Source organism: Maniola hyperantus, chromosome 6, assembly GCF_902806685.2.
Source record: "Maniola hyperantus chromosome 6, iAphHyp1.2, whole genome shotgun sequence".
NCBI classification, from domain to species: Eukaryota; Metazoa; Arthropoda; class Insecta; order Lepidoptera; family Nymphalidae; genus Maniola; species Maniola hyperantus.
Genome location: NC_048541.1, coordinates 780,919 through 799,181, shown reverse-complemented (window position 1 = coordinate 799,181; position 18,263 = coordinate 780,919).

Here is an 18,263-nt window from a genome sequence, read left to right as displayed (position 1 = left end):
CACCTATAGTACGCGACAAGCGACAGGTCGAGATGGCAATTGGGGTATTATGCACCGCACTCCCGCACGTCACCCCGCACCGGGTTAGCGGGGCGTTTTTTGAAAATCCACGGGAAATCCACACGACGTATTAAATAATATAAAATAAGTCGTGAGCAACAGCTAGTACCTACTTATTATTATGTTTCGTTGTCGGGTCGTGACACCCAGGGCTCTGCCTGAAAATCAGCGCTGCAGTAGTCAAATACTGCAACATTATGCTGAGGCAGTACTTAGCCCTTTCAGCTCAAACAAGACATCATTTTTGTCCTTAGTACTGTCGAGCTCGTAGTTTTAAGTTTACCTAGTTTAATTTTTTTAATTTTTAACATTTTTGGTTTAAATATGTTTTATTTATTAAATTTACAAACAGGAACCGCAAACAAAACAACTAAATTTATTATGAAATTGATTGATATCAATTTCATAGTTGAGTCATTTCATAATTTAGTCAGATGATATCATACGTGGAATACATTATAAAATATTGATGTGTAACACACATGGTACCTAATTACAATTCCCTGAATATTCCAAATCGTGAAATATCAATGAATTTAGTCAACACGACCAATTTTTTTTTTTTTTTTTTTTATTCAGATACAAGTTAGCCCTTGACTGCAATCTCACCTGGTGGTAAGTGATGATGCAGTCTAAGATGATAGCGGGCTAACCTGGTAGGGGTACGGCAGTTTTTTATTAAACCCATACCCCTTTGGTTTCTACACGGCATCGTACCGGAACGCTAAATCGCTTGGCGGCACGGCTTTGCCGGTAGGGTGGTAACTAGCCACGGCCGAAGCCTCCCACCAGACAAAGGAAGACAAGACACACTAGTTTAGTCGCACAAGACACACTAGCGACTTGTCTCTCGACAAAATGTTGCTATATCCTATTTTGTCATCATCCATCTTGTATTACTAGAAGGCTCATTTACATTATTGAAGTGAAAACTTCTTTAGTACCGTTGTGATTTCAAATTCGATGAAACGTAAAAGCGACCCTAAAAAGTGACAACACAATATGTAGATGTATAGGATTTAGCCTGCGAGCATGCGAGAGACTGGAATAGAATACATTATACAGTGGTATTGATTCTGAGCACAACTTAATTTTAGAGCATTCGCATCCTCTTCTTACTAGTATAAAATGAAAAGGACAGGCATAGTTTGACAGTTTTAAGTTTAATTTAGATCCGTCAAACCTCGGGACCTTAGCTGCCAGTCGCGAGCGCATCGTTTAAATTTGTAGCGTGCACTAAAATTTAGTCTTTAAATGTAAAATTCATGCGCCGTCCTTTTTGAGCAATATTAAAAGGAAAAGGATGCAGATACTCTAAATTTAGTTTAGCGAAACACAACACAATCAGCGCCAGTTGTCACCTATTACCGCACACTTTAGCTGTTATTATAAACCTCTCGTGTCATTTGTTTAAATTGATAACTTGGAGTCTATTTTTTTAGGGTTCCGTACTTCAAAAGGTAAAACGGAACCCTTATGGGATCACTTTGTTGTCTGTCTGTCTGTCTATCTATCTGCATGTCTGTCTGTCTGTCTGTCATGAAACCTACAGGGTACTTTCCGTTGACCTAGAATCATGATATTTGGCAGGTAGGTAGATCTTATAGCTGACATTTGGTGAAAAATCTGAAAACCGTGAATTTAGGGTTAGATCACACAAAAAAAATTAAATTGTGGTCATGAACTAATAATTAGTATTTTCAACTTTCGAAGTGAGATAACTATATCAAGTGGGGTATCATATGAAAGGTCTTCATTTGTACATTCTAAAACAGATTTTTATTTATTTTTATGCATCATGGTTTTTGAATTATCGTGCAAAATGTCGAAAAAATACGACTGTAGTACGGAACCCTCATTGCGCGAGCCTGACTCGCACTTGGCCGGTTTTTTAAATTGCTGTTCTTCTAATGTAAGTTCTGATAATCTGTGTTAACCTCATTCTCTTGAACCTGTAACTTTCAGAGCTATGTGCGTTTTAAACAATTCAAAAACAATGCTTTAACGGTGATGGAAAATATCGTGAGGAAACCTGCATCCCTGAAGTTAATGTTCTCAAAGTCTGCCAATCCGTACTAGGCCAGCGTGGTAGAATATGGCTAAACCCGTACTCAATGGTGAGCCGGTGATGGGTTGAGCATCATGATGATGAAGGGATGCTCTATAGGCTTTACAGAAAATAGACTTTGTCTGTAAAGTAAGTCTAAAAAGTCGTAAAACAAAAAGTCTCCAGGGTGATCATGCTCTATACCCCAAATATATTCGTGCTAGATCACTCCCAGCCATCCCGTCGACACCGAAGCACTAGAATATTCTAATATGCGACCTGCATGCATCTCTGAATACTTATAGACCTTGCTCTCATATTACGTAACAATGAAACTATATATCTCTGGTATTTCCATTCCATTCATTGTTTTTAGGGTTCCGTATCCAAAGGGTGCCCGCGGGATTCTAATACGCCTCCGCCGTTTGTCCGTGTCCTGTATTTCATGAACCGTAATAGGTAAAGAGTTGAAATTTTCACAGGATACCTATGTGTTCTATTGCTGCTAAAAACCGTTCTTCTTGTACGGAACCCTTCGTGTGCGAGTCCGACGCGCACTTGACAGTTTTTTCTTATTCCAAGTCAGCCCTTGACTGCAATCTCACCTGGTGGTAAGTGATGATGCAGTCTAAGATGGAAGTGGGCTAATCTGGAAGGAGTAAGTATGGCAGTTTTTACTGAACCCATACACCTTTGGTTTCTACACGGCATCGTGCCGGAACGCTAAATCGCTTGGCGGCTCGGCTTTGGCGGTAGGGTGGTAACTAGCCACGGCCGAAGCCTCGCAGCAGTCCAGACCAGAAATTTAGAAATTATAAAATTCCAAACCCCTTCCGGGAATCGAACCCGGGCCCTCCCACTAATAAGACCACAGCGCTTATCACTGCGCCAGGGAGGCGTTCAATGCCTAGAAAACTTACTTGGTCAGCGTGGGTAGATTATGCCCCAAACCATTCTCATTCTGAGAGGAGACCAGTGCTCTGTAGTTGGCGAAGTTTATGACTCCACTTGTCATCAAAGTGATTGCGATAGTCGCAATGTTCTGTAATACATGCAGAATGCACTTCCCGTCGTAAACCGGCACTCCCAGCTGACGTGTAGTTCGCATTCTAGTTGTTAAAAATACATTATCGATTCACTGTCTGCCGGAGAGCATATAAGTCCCGCAAATTGCTAATGCGCGTGGCCGCCATTTTAGTGACGTTAGCACTGGACTGAAGTTTCGAGCTGATGGCATATTTTTATTTCGGCTGACGTCAAAATGACGTTATTTCGATGTAATCAGACATGTCTCCGGCTCAATAACAATTTGCGGGACTTATACAGAAACTAGCTTATGCTCGCGACTTCGTCCGCGTGGACTACAAAATTTCAAAACCTTATTTCACCCCCTTAGGAGTTGAATTTTCAAAAATCCTTTCTTAGCGGATGCCTACGTCATAATAGCTATCTGCATGCCAAATTTCAGCCCGATCCGTCCAGTAGTTTGAGCTGTGCGTTGATAGATCAGTCAGTCAGTCAGTCAGTCAGTCAGTCAGTCACCTTTTCCTTTTATATATATAGATAGATAACTTGTGATTATTATTCAACAGAATGCACCAGTTGAGTCGAAATAAACCGTCAAGTGCGAGTCGGAATCGCACACGAAGGGTTCCGTAATCCGTACCATCGTACAAGTACAAGATTACTTTATTTTAGCGTTTAAACTGTCGTGAGTGATTTTCATTATACCTACATATCTCACACCCGGTGCGGTGTGAGATATGTATAATGGAGCCTGAATGCCTGAGAGTTATCCTTAATGATCTCAAGGGTATGTTAGAATAGAATAGAATAGAATATAATGTGTTTTATTCATGTAAACTTTTTAAAAGTGCTTATGAATAGTCAGGTAGTTTTAATTTACCACTGGTTCGGAATGCCGTTCCTACCGAGAAGAACCAGCAAGAAACTCGGCGGTTGCTCTTTTTAATTTTTCAATTTACAATGTTATTATACCGTACTATACAAGCCATTGCAGCCCCGTGCATTGCTGGAGCGAGTCAAATCCAAGCTTTTTTTATCGTTTACATAGTCTGCGACTGTATAATATGCTTTTTTTAGGAGCATACTTTTAACACATTTTTTAAACTTGTGTAGAGGCAAGTCTAAAATTGCTTGTGGAATTTTATTATAAAATATTACACTCATTCCCACAAATGACTTTCGCACCTTCCAGAGGCGGAGCGCAGGAGTAGCTAGCTTATTTTTGTTTCTAGTTTGCCTATCATGGAGATCACTGATTTTTTTGTAACTGTGAATGTTTTGTCGTACAAAAATTATATTATTGTAAATATATTGGGAAGCTACTGTAAGAATACCTATTTCCTTAAATATCTCTCGTAGGGAATCGCGCGGTTTTAAATTATAAATTGCACGTATTGCCCTTTTTTGTAATACGAATATTTTCCCAAAATCTGCCGCTTTACCCCACAGCAAGACCCCATGTTAAGTCTGTTAATCTGTACTTGGACAGCATGGTGGACTATGGGCAAGTCCATCCTGATTCTGAGAGGAGACCTGTGCTCAGTAGTGAACCGGCGATGGGTTGATGATGAGGAACCATTCAAAATGTTATTTTATCGGATCGCTGAACGTGTCGATGTCAAAACATAGCGAATTCAAATTCCATCGGCCCTCAGTCCTCTCGGAATAATTAGTGCGGATCGCTACAGCTGATGAAGAGTTGTGGTGCAAGCCATAAGAGGAGAGGATTAAAATAAATAAAACAAATAAATAAAGCCTTTATTCCAATTCAATCATAATATTTTATACAATTTGTTACAAGAATTGCAGTTGAGTTACTATTATGGCAATTAGAAGTACTTGCATAATATTATGCTTAAAATGAAATTACATAGTCTTAGATTTATAATAATATTGTGATTTGTAAGTACTTATGTCAAAACAAATTAGAATAGGAAGTTAAATTACATAATATAAAAGTTTTTATAAAATTATTATTATTTTTAAAAAGTAATTTATTATTATTTTTAGTCAGCAAATTAAATTGTCTAAGTTTAATGTCATTCACTAACTTCACTATGTCATTGGAATACCCATTTATTGGTCTTAGGCCTCCTCCATCCCCTTCCATCTGCTCGCCAGCCTGGTCCAGGCGTTTCCCGCCAACTCAGCAATGTCATCGTGCCAGCGACGCCTCAACCGAGAGGAGAGGATTAGGAGTTTAAATATATAAAAGGAAAAGGTGACTGAGTGTCAACTGGGTATCAACGCACAGCTCAAACTACTGGACGGATCGGGCTGAAATTTGGCATGCAGATAGCTATTATGACGTAGGCATCCGCTAAGATAGAATTTTTTAAAATTCAACCCCTAAGCATAAGCTAATTAAGTATCACTTTCATCCAAAACTCCAGATTAGAAAAGCTCGTACATTTATATTTAAAAAAGTGAAGACAATTTCTTCAAAATCAAAATATAATTTAGTCACTTATGCCTTGTACCACAGCTCATTTCAAACTATTTCAAGAGCCATCCACGTCGGGATCGCGCGGAACGCGTACGACTTCAGAATCCCGACAGCCAGATTGAATTTGTAATGTCAAATGTGTTTTAAGTCACAATAACGTGCCAAAGTGTTTTATACCGTGTTTTTAAGTGAATCGTCCACATTGCATAGCTGGTTGTTGGTGATTATACTATTTATGTGAACAAGTGAAGTACATCACGTTATGACACTTTGATATTTATAGAAGAGGCAGTTTCGGTCACTCCGAGATAATATTACTTCCCAATCCAATCCAATCCATCAGCCTGTTTGCGTCCACTGCTGGACATAGGCCTTTCCAAGAGCGCGCCACCAAACACGGTCCTCAGCCTTCCTCATCCACCCGCTCCCCACCACCTTCTTCAGGTCATCGGTCCAGCGGGCGGGGGGTCGGGGGTCGTCCTACACTGCGCTTACCGGTACGCGGTCTCCACTCCAGAACACGTCTGCCCCATCGGCCATCGGTTCTGCGACAGACATGGCCTGCCCATTGCCACTTCAGCGCGCTAATCCTTTGAGCTATGTCGGTCGCTTTTGTTCTTCTGCGAATTTCCTCGTTCCGGATTTTATCCCTGAGAGTGATACCAAACATAGCTCGCTCCATAGCACGCTGAGCGACTTTTAGTTTGTGGACGAGACCAACTGTCAGTGTCCACGTTTCCGCTCCATACGTCATCACAGGTAGGACACACTCGTTGAAGACCTTAGTCTTAAGGCTTTGCGGTATCGACGATTCGAAGACCTGTCGTAGCTTTGAAAATGCTGCCCAGCCCAGCTGAATTCTTCTGTCAGCTTCCTTGTTCCAGCTTCGAAGTTGTTTCTATCCAGTTGTATAATATTACTTAGTAGGGATAATTAGGTAGGCCAGGTAATGGAGCTCTACATGATCGCGCGCGCCCCTTCGTAACACTCGCGCCCCTAGGCACGTGCCTAGTTTGCCTTCGGGGTAATCCGCCTCTGCTTGTACCACAGCTCATTTCAAACTATTCAAGAGCCATCCACGTCGGGATCGCGCGGAACGCGTACGACTGCCGACTCCCGACAGCCAGATTGAATTTGTAATGTGTTTGAGTCACCCAATAAAACTATTCCGAATATCTCAATTGATTCAGTTTACAAACTATTCTAATAGTTACAAGGATATGTGTTCTAGTCGTAGATAATAAAGGTAGATACAGGAACGTTTGCTTTCTCATTCACACTAAAAAGAGAGCACCGATAAAGTTACTAATGTGATAAACAAAGACGCAGGTAACCTATTTTTTGTCCCTTATCATGTAACTGGTTTTTTTCAAGAATACATACAAGGAATGCAACTTTAGTTGCAAAACAAACTTTGAGAATTCATGGCATAATTGTATTTCTCATTAGTTATTTACTTGTTTTCACATAAAAACGTTTTATACAAATATTATGTATGTATGTATGTATGTATATACTTTATTGCACCACAGAAACACAAATGACAGGTTACAAAAAGAAATCTTAATAAGTAGGTACAAAAAGGCGGTCTTATCGCTAAATAGCGATCTCTTCCAGACAACCTTAACGCTAGGGAAAAAACGAACAAATGGACAATGGGAGGTGGTGTAAAATAAACCTAAATACCAATAGCTAAATAAACTAAACCATATAATAAGAATATAAAATACATATTGTTAATACACTAATACATACAAATAAAGTATAATAGACATACATAAGACTACATAGATATATATACACATATAGATTTAAATAATAAACTATGCCGTTACTGATGATAGCAAAGAGATAGGTAATGATCTTTGACGTCAATTTTAAATTTGTTAAGGGATTCAGCACGATGGATTTGCGAGGGAAGCTCGTTCCATAAACAGATAGCAGTGACCGTGAAGGAATTCTTAAAGTATTTTGTCCGATGTGTAGGTGGCGCTAGAATGAGTTTTCCCGCTGATCGTAAAACTCTATCTGGTCTGTCATGGCCTAGAAATTTGAAATTTTCTTTTAAATAACTTGGAGTCATTGGATTGAACAATACACAGTACAGAAGAGAAACAATGTGCAGATTCCGGCGAAAGCGAATGGGTAACCATTTGAGCTTTGAACGAAATTCGGAGACATGGTCATATTTGCGCAAGCCAAATATAAACCTAATAGCAAGGTTTTGAATTCGCTCAAGTTTATTAAGTTGGTCCTCGGTTAAATCAATGTAGCTTGCGTCTGCATAATCGAGAATAGAGAGCAGTAAAGATTGAGCTAACATAATCTTAGTAGGAATGGGAAGCAAAGAACGTAGGCGCCTGAGAGAACCCATGGCAGCAAAGGTCTTTCTACTGAGTTCCTTTAATTGATGAGACCACGAGAGAGTAGTGTCCAAGTAGACACCGAGATTTTTCACAGTAGCACTATAAGGTATAACAACACCATTTAATGTAAGTATTGGTAGATTATCCCAATCAACCCTCGAAATCAAGCCAGCACCACCAATAATAATAGCCTGGGATTTACAAGGATTCACTTTTAAACCATAACTCTTACTCCATTCACTGACAGCCGCCAGGTCCCTATTAATAGTACAAATAGCAGAGGGCAAGTCTTCGAGAGTTGACTGAGTGTACACTTGGAGATCGTCTGCGTACATGTGATAGAGAGAAGTAATGATTTGGGAAATTGAATTAATGAAGATAGCAAAGAGTAAAGGAGACAACACGCCACCTTGAGGAACCCCAGCACGCAATTCGCACCAAGATGAAAACATACCTTCGATGCGAATACGCTGCCGCCGCCCACTGAGGTAACTCTGAAACCAACCAACCACTGATGGAGATATGTTAATGGAACGTAACAGACTCAGCAAGATGTCAAAATCGACGGAATTAAATGCATTGCTAAAATCCAGCAATACCAACACAGTGAGCTGTTTATTATCCATGCCCCGTCGAATGTCGTCGGTGACTTTTACTAGCGCTGTAGTCGTACTATGGCCCGACCGGAAACCAGACTGAAGGGGATTTAGAAGGCAATTTCTGTTTAGGAATAGGTACAATTGGTGGAAAACTAGCTTCTCAAGAACTTTAGATAGAAATGGGAGAATTGAAATAGGGCGAAATTCAGAAAAATGTGAGGCATGAGCCTTTTTTGGGAGAGGAATAATTTGAGCACTTTTCCAAGCTTCAGGAAATTTAGACGTTGAGATAGATACATTTAAAATATGTGTTAGAACAGGAATAACAACGTCAAGGATAGGTAAGATCATATTACGACTAACGCTATCATCACCCACGGCATTAGACGAGACTGATAATATGTTCTTTTTAACATCACATTCAGTGAAAGGATTGAAATTAAACGGTTGATAATCAGGAGCTGGCATAGATGAAAGAATACTCAGAGTGCGATCCTTATCTGAGTTATCGATTGTACTAGCTGAAGTAAAATGTTTATTAAGGAGATCAATATCAATATTCTGATGAGGCGAACTAGGGGATGCTTTACCAACTCCAAGAGATTCTAGAAATTTCCAAACTTTGGCAGGGTCGCCGTTTTCGACAGATTTGTGAATGTGGCGTCGTTGTGCGTCTCTACACGATGTATTGCAGCGATTCCGAGCTTTATTATAATTCCGCTGATTTTTATCAGACTTTTCGGCCTTAAGTTTACTTTTCGCAAAGCCTTTATTCATAATAAGTTTTTTGAGATCATCTGTTAGCCAAGGTGCTGGTAAATGTTTGATTTTTATAGGCTTAACCGGAGCATGAACGTCGTAAAGCTGAATGAGAAAGGAGTTAAATAATTCGACTTTCATGTCAACCGTAGCAGCGTTAATAACAGCAGACCAGTCCAAAAGGCGAGCATCTTCAACAAGACGTTCTTTGTCCATTCCACTAAAACTACGTTGCAGAAGGATTCTCGATTTTGCTTTTGGTGGACGGACTTTATATGAAAGAAATAAAAGATCATGGTGAGAAAAAACATCAGCCTCGTGCTGGCCATGCTTCAGAACGAATTCAGGTGAGGAAACAATAATTAAGTCAAGCAAAGATGGGACACAATCGGGTTTATTATGAGTAGCAAGGAGCGGCAATATATGTAGATTACACGCATCGGTAACCGACTGTAACTTTTTACACCGATTGTCGCCTTTGAGTAAACAAGTGTTGAAGTCACCCATTACAATGGTATGACTATATGACGGGGTCAAATTTTCAAGTAAACGTTCAAAGGCAGAGAAATAATCCATGTGTAGAGATGGACTATAACAAACGCCAAGAAGAATTTTAGTATGGGACAGTGTAACTTCAATGAATAAATGTTCGGCCGCATTAGAGGGAGGAGGCTGAGTGGACGAACTCACGACCGCAAAGGGAATGTAAGATCGAAGGTAAATCGCCACCCCTCCACCCCCCCTGCCAATACGGTCGTTGCGTATAAGAACGAACCGAAATATAATTGATCGGTTACTACAAAATATATTGACTACTAAACAATCGGCAGGAAAGGCATTCCGAACCAGTGGTAGATGCATCCGACTATTCGTAAGCACTTGTAAAAGTTTATACGAATAAAAAAGATTTTCATTTTCATTTTCATTTTTTAAAATGGTCATAATAATTGTCGTATTATTCATCGTTACGTCGTCGCTATCTCATACGCGGTTACACAGTACTTCAATCTACCTTTATTACTCTATCTACGGTTCTAGTCTAGAGATGTCACAATCATCATCATCATCATCTATCGCAAGGATATTTAACGCCCTTTCAGCATCAGTTTTCCCCTCCAAATTTGCAATCTTTTAACATTAACGACTAACTATTGATACAACTATTATCTACCTACAGCTAAATTATTATATACAATCAAAGGAGGATTATCCCTTACGCAAACTAGGCACGTGCCTAGAGGCGCGAGGTTACGAAGGGGCGCGCTCGATCATGTAGACCCTACCTACCCTGGCCGACCTAATTATCCCTACTAAGTAATATTATCGTGGAGTGACCGATACTGCCTCTTCTTTAGTATAGCAAAGTATCATGACGTGATGTTCTCACTCGTTCACATAAATAGTATAATCACCAACAACCAGCTATGCAACGAGACGATTCCTCGTTCTTTTGAAATTAGTTAGAAAAAAATTTAATATGGCTGTTAGAGGGGCGCCTATGAGGTGCTTGCCTAGGCTGCTCTCGATATTTTAATCCGCCTCTGTATACAATTGCTTAGTTAATAAATTAGTTGCTATGTTCCCGCTCTAACGTAGACCCCCACAAAGAAAAGATTCCCAGGAATTTCACCGGGCGAAGCCGTGACGGTTCAGCTAGCAAAATATTCTATTAATAGTAAAGGCCAGTTCACCGTTGATCCCTTCTCCATAAACTGCGAACCCTTGTTTCCATTCGCGGAACGAGGATACGAGCTCATGCAAAAATTATACACTAGAGCGCCGCATCATAAATTGGGGGGAATTCTCCCCGATAAGGGTGACCAGAATATCGTGAAAAGTGAAGATTTCCCCAATTTTTTTAGGTTTCCGTACCTCAAAAGAAAAACGGAACCCTTATAGGATCACTTTGTTGTCTGTATGTCTCTGCCTGTCTTTCTGTCGGTCTGTCAAGAAACCTAAAGGGTACTTCCCATTGACGTAGAATCATGAAATTTGGCAGGTGGAAAAATATTAAAACCGTGAATTTAGGGTTATATCACACAAAAAAAATTGTGTTCATGAAATAGTAATTAGTATTTTCAATTTTCGCAGTAAGATAAATAACTCTAAAACAGATTTTATTTATTTTTATGTATCATAGTTTTTGAATTATCGTGCAAAATAACGAAAAAATACGACTGTTGTACGGAACCCTCGGTGCGCGAGCCTGACTCGCACTTGGCCAGTTTTTTGTTAGTTAGACACCTCTTTTCGATTCCCAGAAGAGGAAGTTTAGGAATTTGTAATATGGTAATCTGATGCGAGGTCACCATTCCAGCACCTTGGGACCCCAACGTCTATCGGTTTTCCGAACTATGTGCCCTGCCCATTTGCCACTTCAGATTCGCAACCCGTTGAGTTATGTCGATTACTCTAGTTCTTTTACAGATCTCCTCATTTCTGATTTAATCACTTAGAGAAACTCCAAGCATATTCTCTCCATCGCCCGCTGAGTGACTCTGAGCTTTCTTATGAGGCCCATAGTTAGCGACCATGTCTCGGATCCATATGACGTCATCACTGGCACGCAGTGTTCGAAGACTTTGGTCTTCAAGCACTGCGGAATTTTGGACAAAAAGATATCTCGAAGCTTCCTGAATGCTGCGCAACCGAGTTGGATTCGGCGGTTGACCTCTTTCTCGGAATTGGACCTACCCAACTGGGTTGTGTGTCCTAGGTATATATACTCGTCTACAATCGTAACTAAACTTCCTTAATTATTTTTTCTTAAGGCGATATGCGTCCCAAAAGCGGTGTTGAGACACATTTCGGATGTTCAAAGAATCAAGTTTTCGCGACGGTTCCCCAAAATACGCATTTTTACACGGCCATTAGGAGAAAAACCAGTTTAGTTCGATTGATATAAAACCAATTTCAATAAAATTTCATATTTACGTTCATCGTTTAATACACTAAGGGATTACGGTATTATTTTATGGTAACAGAGTACATAGAATCAATACTTATAATATTTTAAATATAAATATTTATAAAAAGCGTGCAACAAATTTGCGCTCGGGCGCCCGGGCGCGGGCGGTCCAGACTTTTCCAAACATTTCGCCTTTGTGAACCTATTTCGCCTTAAGTCCTGAAAAAAGGGGCTTTATATCGACCATACACCCTAGCATATTGTTTCCACCTCGGCGGGATTGTTTTCCTTATTGAAATAAAATATTCGCATGCTACGGCCCGTTAAGCCCGTGTTCGGTGTAGAGCATTGATATACAATACCTAGATACAGTTTCCCCTAGAAAACTGACCGATTAGACACTACGTGCTTTTTCCCACTATTAACAATGGAATATGGAATTAACACAGTTAAGATAGGGGCTTCTATATAATAAATAAAATAAAATAAAATGTTTTTATTTCAACCAACAAGGATCATATTGGTGTTAGTAATTACACGAAACTTAAACCTATTTGTTAGTAAAAAATCTATAACTATTTAAATTAGGACAGGATCGATTTGCCAGCACGTGAATCATACAACAGTGATTCAAGTACTGGCAGTCGATCCTGTCAGAAAATACCTTCAGGAGGCCGTTGGGGCTGAACCGGACTCTACGCAACAGGGATAGGCACCGCGCCCGCATAGTAGTATAAATATATAGGACGATTATAAATTATTTTTATATAAAAATTTATAATTTATAATAATAATAAAAAAATTAAAACTAATTGTATATATAATATAATGTTAATAATAAGATTTAAAAAAAAATTAAAAACTAAGTATTCTAATTAAAAACTAAGAATAATAAAAGCTTTTTTATTATTATTTATTATTTTTATATACGACGATTCAAACAACATGTGTCATATTATTCAACCTTTATGGAATGCAATGTATGACATGCCATCTGAATCGTTCTCTAAAGAAAGAAGCCCTATCTTGATTATGAATTACAGTGTAAGTCAGTGAGTATTAGGATTTTCTAAGATCTTGTTGGATATTTTCAAAATATTTTATTTGCAGTGGGGGCTTACTTTAAGCATCTGCGTGCTCCAAGTGTAAAATATAAAATTTCTAAATGTAGCAGTTTGATCATAAGCTCCACGCGGTGTTGTCCACGTGAACGAAGTCGCGCTTATGCTCGCGACTTCGTCTGCATGGACTACACAAATTTCAACCCCTTAGGGTTTGAATTTTCAAAAATCCCTTTCTTAGCGGATGCCTACGTCATAATAGCTATTCTGCATGCCAAAATTCAGCCCGATCCGTCCAGTAATTTGAGCTGTGCGTTGATAGATCAGTCAGTCAGTCGATCAGCTTTTCCTTTTATATATCTTATAGATAAAGCTTCAGTATTTTGTATCTTTGGTGGATGTATATCATCGGTGTTCGTAGTAAAGGGCCGCTGCCCTGTTTTTGTCCCGCGTGTTTTATTAATACGCTCATTCTGTAAATGTGGAACTGGATTACTGGTGTTGTTTCCCGCTGAGCTGCGCGAGGATCAATTCAGCGAGATTGCCGCTTGTACGGGTTTCGTTTAAGCGTACATTACGCTTAGTTACTCTTTACGGAGGAACGACAAGCTTGTCTTTAAATGTAAAAGATTAACTGACGTATTAAAGTAGGTATAGTTATAGTAGCGGGCTATAGGGACGATTCAGACAACATAACGTGTCTAACAGCCGTACTCAGAGTCGCTTAATTGTTACTTAAGTTTAGTTAAAACGGGACAGAGGCATATCTCTCTCACATAAATCTGTCTCGTTTTCACTTTTAAGTAACGATTAGCGACTCTGAGTGTGGCTGATATTCAACTTTTTGTCAATGCATTTTTACCCTTAATCTTTTTTTTTAATTTTGTGTGTTTCTTCGTTGTTGTTAATTCTACGTTGTTTCGTACGACTTATCCGTTTAAATTTGCATGCTGTAGCCGCCTATAATTGGAATGGTACATATAATAATTTGGCACCTAGGTTTTGTATAATATATTTTTTTGTATAATTCTGTTGGTGATTCAATAAAATAAAATAAAAATTAAGGCTGTGTAAGACACATGTCTGAATCATCCTCTAAAGAAGCCTCTATCTTGACTACGAATTCCGGTGTTAAACCGGCGCAAATGTTGACAAAGTTACAGTATCCAGTTAGAGAAATACGAGACTACAGACTCCGCGAGATGTATCTCCAGACGGAGCGCGGAGCAAGTCGGAAGCTGCACGGCAAGGCAGTTGCAACTTTGTAAGCTCTTACAAAAATACGCGCCCCGCAGTTTAGCCATAAATAAAGAGGTTCGTGGCCTGCGGAACATATTTACACTGTACGATCTTAATCAGAGATGAGGAAGATGGAGATACGTAGAAGAACCTGTAAAATCCCTCACCTCACCACCTGGGTGTCTGGTGCACTTCGACCGTCCGCTGTGCCAGATCCTTCTTTCCACGCACGTGCAAACTGTGGAACCAACTCCCATTGGCGGTGTTCCCACTAAATTACAACATGGGGTTATTCAAGGGGCGGACCAACAAATTCCTAAAAGGCCGGCAACGCATTGGCGGTTCCTCTGGTGCTGCAAATGTTCATGGGCGGCGGTAATCACTTAACATCAGGTGACCCGCCTGCTCGGTTGCTCTCTATCTCTATTAAAAAAAATATTGAAGAGAGATTTTAATATCATATTTCTCTCGAACATGATTTTAATTCGTTAATAGCTATTAAAATTTGTTTATTCACTTAGTTAGATTATATTATGTTTGTTTTCTTTATGGCCCAAAAAATAAAATGTACAAAGGTAAACTTAATATATAAAGGTACTTATTCTCCAACCGAGATGAAACTGGCGGCCAACACATAAAGTTCTACAGACATACATTACGGTTTTAGTATCATGAATTTATTCAAATCAAGACTCATATTATCCACATTTTTTGAGTCAAATGAAGACTTTATACTTTCTACATTGTAGTCAAGTCAGCTTCTTTAAATTAATCTATCTTCTAAATATATAAAAGGAAAAGGTGACTGATTGACTGACTGACTGACTGACTGACTGATCTATCAACGCACAGCTCACACTACTGGACGGATCGGAGCTGAAATTTGGCATGCAGATAGCTATTATAACGTAGGAATCCGCTAAGAAAGGATTTGTGAAAATTCAACACCTAAGCGGGTGAAATAAGAGTTTGAAATTTGTGTAGTCCACGCGGACGAAGTCGCGAGCATAAGCTAGTAGGTATATAAAACGAAAAGGTGACTGACTGATCTATCAACGCACAGCTCAAACTACTGGACGGATTGGGCTGAATTTTGGCATGGCGATAGCTATTATGACGTAGGCATCCGCTAAGAAGGGACTATCGAAAATTCAACCCATAAGGGAGTAAAATAGGGGGTTGAAATTTATGTAGTCCACGCGGACGATGTCACGGGCATAAGCTAGTTAATTTATGAAACGAAAAGATAACAAACCAATGTCAACTCAACGGTTCTACAGGGCACATAGTTCGTAGAACCGAGTCATGTTGCCCAGGTCCAGCCCAAAGCCTTGGACCTAGAGAGCTGGGGGCGGTCTCTAGTTGATGATAAGATTTCATAATATTTTTGAATACCATACTGTACCCGTAGTACAAGATTTTACGTCTCACCAAACGAAACCAAATTCGAGAGTAGAAATACTTCCGCGTTACAGTAAAATGGACCTAAACAGCCTTGAATTGAAGTCAAATATTCAATGCCACTGATTTTAATTTCGCAATGTTTCCGCTTGGAGCGCTGGCTGTAGAAGTGTAGACAAACTTGAGCTTTAAAACAAGGCTCTTAAGATCCAGTTTACTGTAACGCGGAAGTATTTCGACTCTCGAATTTGGTTTGGTTTGGTGAGACGTAAAATCTTGTACTACGGGTACTGAATGATATTGTCGGGTCGCATGGCGCAAGCAAGACTCCTAAACATTCAAAGCGCAATGCATTACCGGGCAACTGCACTGAAATTTCTTTAAGTAACACTTATTTTCAGTTACGCTCCGTAGCACCGTAGCACCGTAGCAGGCGGCGCGAGTTGCTGCACTTTAGCTGGATATCCTTTTCTTTTTGATTCTAACTAGTTTTTGTTGCAACTTTTAGAACAAAGAATAACGGCTAAATGTATGGTGGCAATCAAATGAAGTGCTACTAAATATCAAGCTTGTAGTCTGTGGAACAACTCGGAAGGAATATCTATCGTAGGTAGATACCACTATTATCTGTATTTATAAAATTCTAGAATCCCTAATGACAGGAGTTTTCTTGGAATAATAATGCAGTAGGTTCCCAGATCCTTCCGCATACAATTCTCTAAAAGAACGAGATTTCGATTCTTAGGTTTTACAGTACCCGTAGTACAAGATTTTACGTCTCACCAAACCAAACCAAATTCGAGAGTCGAAATACTTCCGCGTTACAGTAAACTGGATCTTATTTGCCTTGTTTTAAAGCTCAAGTTTGTCTACACTTCTACAGCCAGCGCTCCAAGCGGAAACATTGCGAAATTAAAATCAGTGGCATTGAATATTTGACTTCAATTCAAGGCTGTTTAGGTCCATTTTACTGTAACGCGGAAGTATTTCGACTCTCGAATTTGGTTTCGTTTGGTGAGACGTAAAATCTTGTACTACGGGTACAGTTATTATCTACGTTAGTAATAATAACCGGGACCGACGGCTTAACGTGCTCTATGAGGCACGGAGGAAATGAAATGGTCAAAAATGGACCTCCAAAGTCGGTCACCCATCCATTTACTGACTTGAGTCAAGATTGCCTAACAATCGCAATCGATTGATATATTCTTGTCACAATGGCTCTAGACTTTGTATTGGTTTCGGGAAAAGATCTTTGTATATTGGAAGTCTTGAGTCTTATCTGTAATCTTATTGATGTAATGTATTTTTATTTTGTCACATATGTTTGTAAATATTGTATTAACTTATAATTGGCGACTACATTTTAGTATGTTATATTTTCAGAATTAAGTTTTTTTTAAATGCATTAGTGTAAGTAGCCGTAGTTAATCTAATAAATAAAATAAAATAAAATAGACAGAGAAAAATCTAGAATAGAAAGTTTTCCCTTTTGAAAATAAACTTTTTTGGAAGGATGAAATCAGATGATAATTTTCTATCGTGAATATTCCCCTTCCGGCGCATCACGATATTATCACAACACAGCAGTTTGTCAGGGTTTCGTGTTAGCCTATGGAACCCTAAAACCATGGCTCGATAGCTGTGGAAAACCGCTATTCATTATCTTGAGAGACTTGCATTACAAGCACGTACAGGTCGAGTTATATTTGCGCTAAATCACGCAGCGCCAATAAGCGGCCCGTTTCAGATAAATGCCCACGTTTTGTGTTAAATAATACAAGTAATTGTTGTTTAACTGCCCATTGGGATGTAGGAGATCTAATGTAACAATCTTTACCAATCTTGTTTTGGTCAAACTAGGTGGACATTTTTTTTTCTTATAAAGAATATTAGCCATGTTAAATCTGTATATATAAAAAGAAAAGGTGACTGACTGACTGACTAACTGACTGACTGACTGACTGACTGACTGACTGACTGACTGACTGACTGACTGACTGACTGACTGATCTATCAACGCACAGCTGAAACTACTGGACGGATTGGGCTGAAATTTGGCATGCAGATAGCTATTATGACGTAGGCATCCGCTAAGAAAGGATTTTTGGAAATTCAACCCCTAAGGGGGTGAAATAGGGGTTTGAAATTTGTGTAGTCCACGCGGACGAAGTCGCGGGCATAAGCTAGTGACTAATATTCCCCTTTCCTCTCCAACTAAGCGTCCAGCTTGTGCTAGGAGTAGGTACGACAATAGTGCAACGGGCGGGATTTGAACCGTCGACCTTTCGATTTTCAGTCCACTCCTTTACCAGTTGAGCTATTGAGGCTCGGGATATAGTTGGATATGG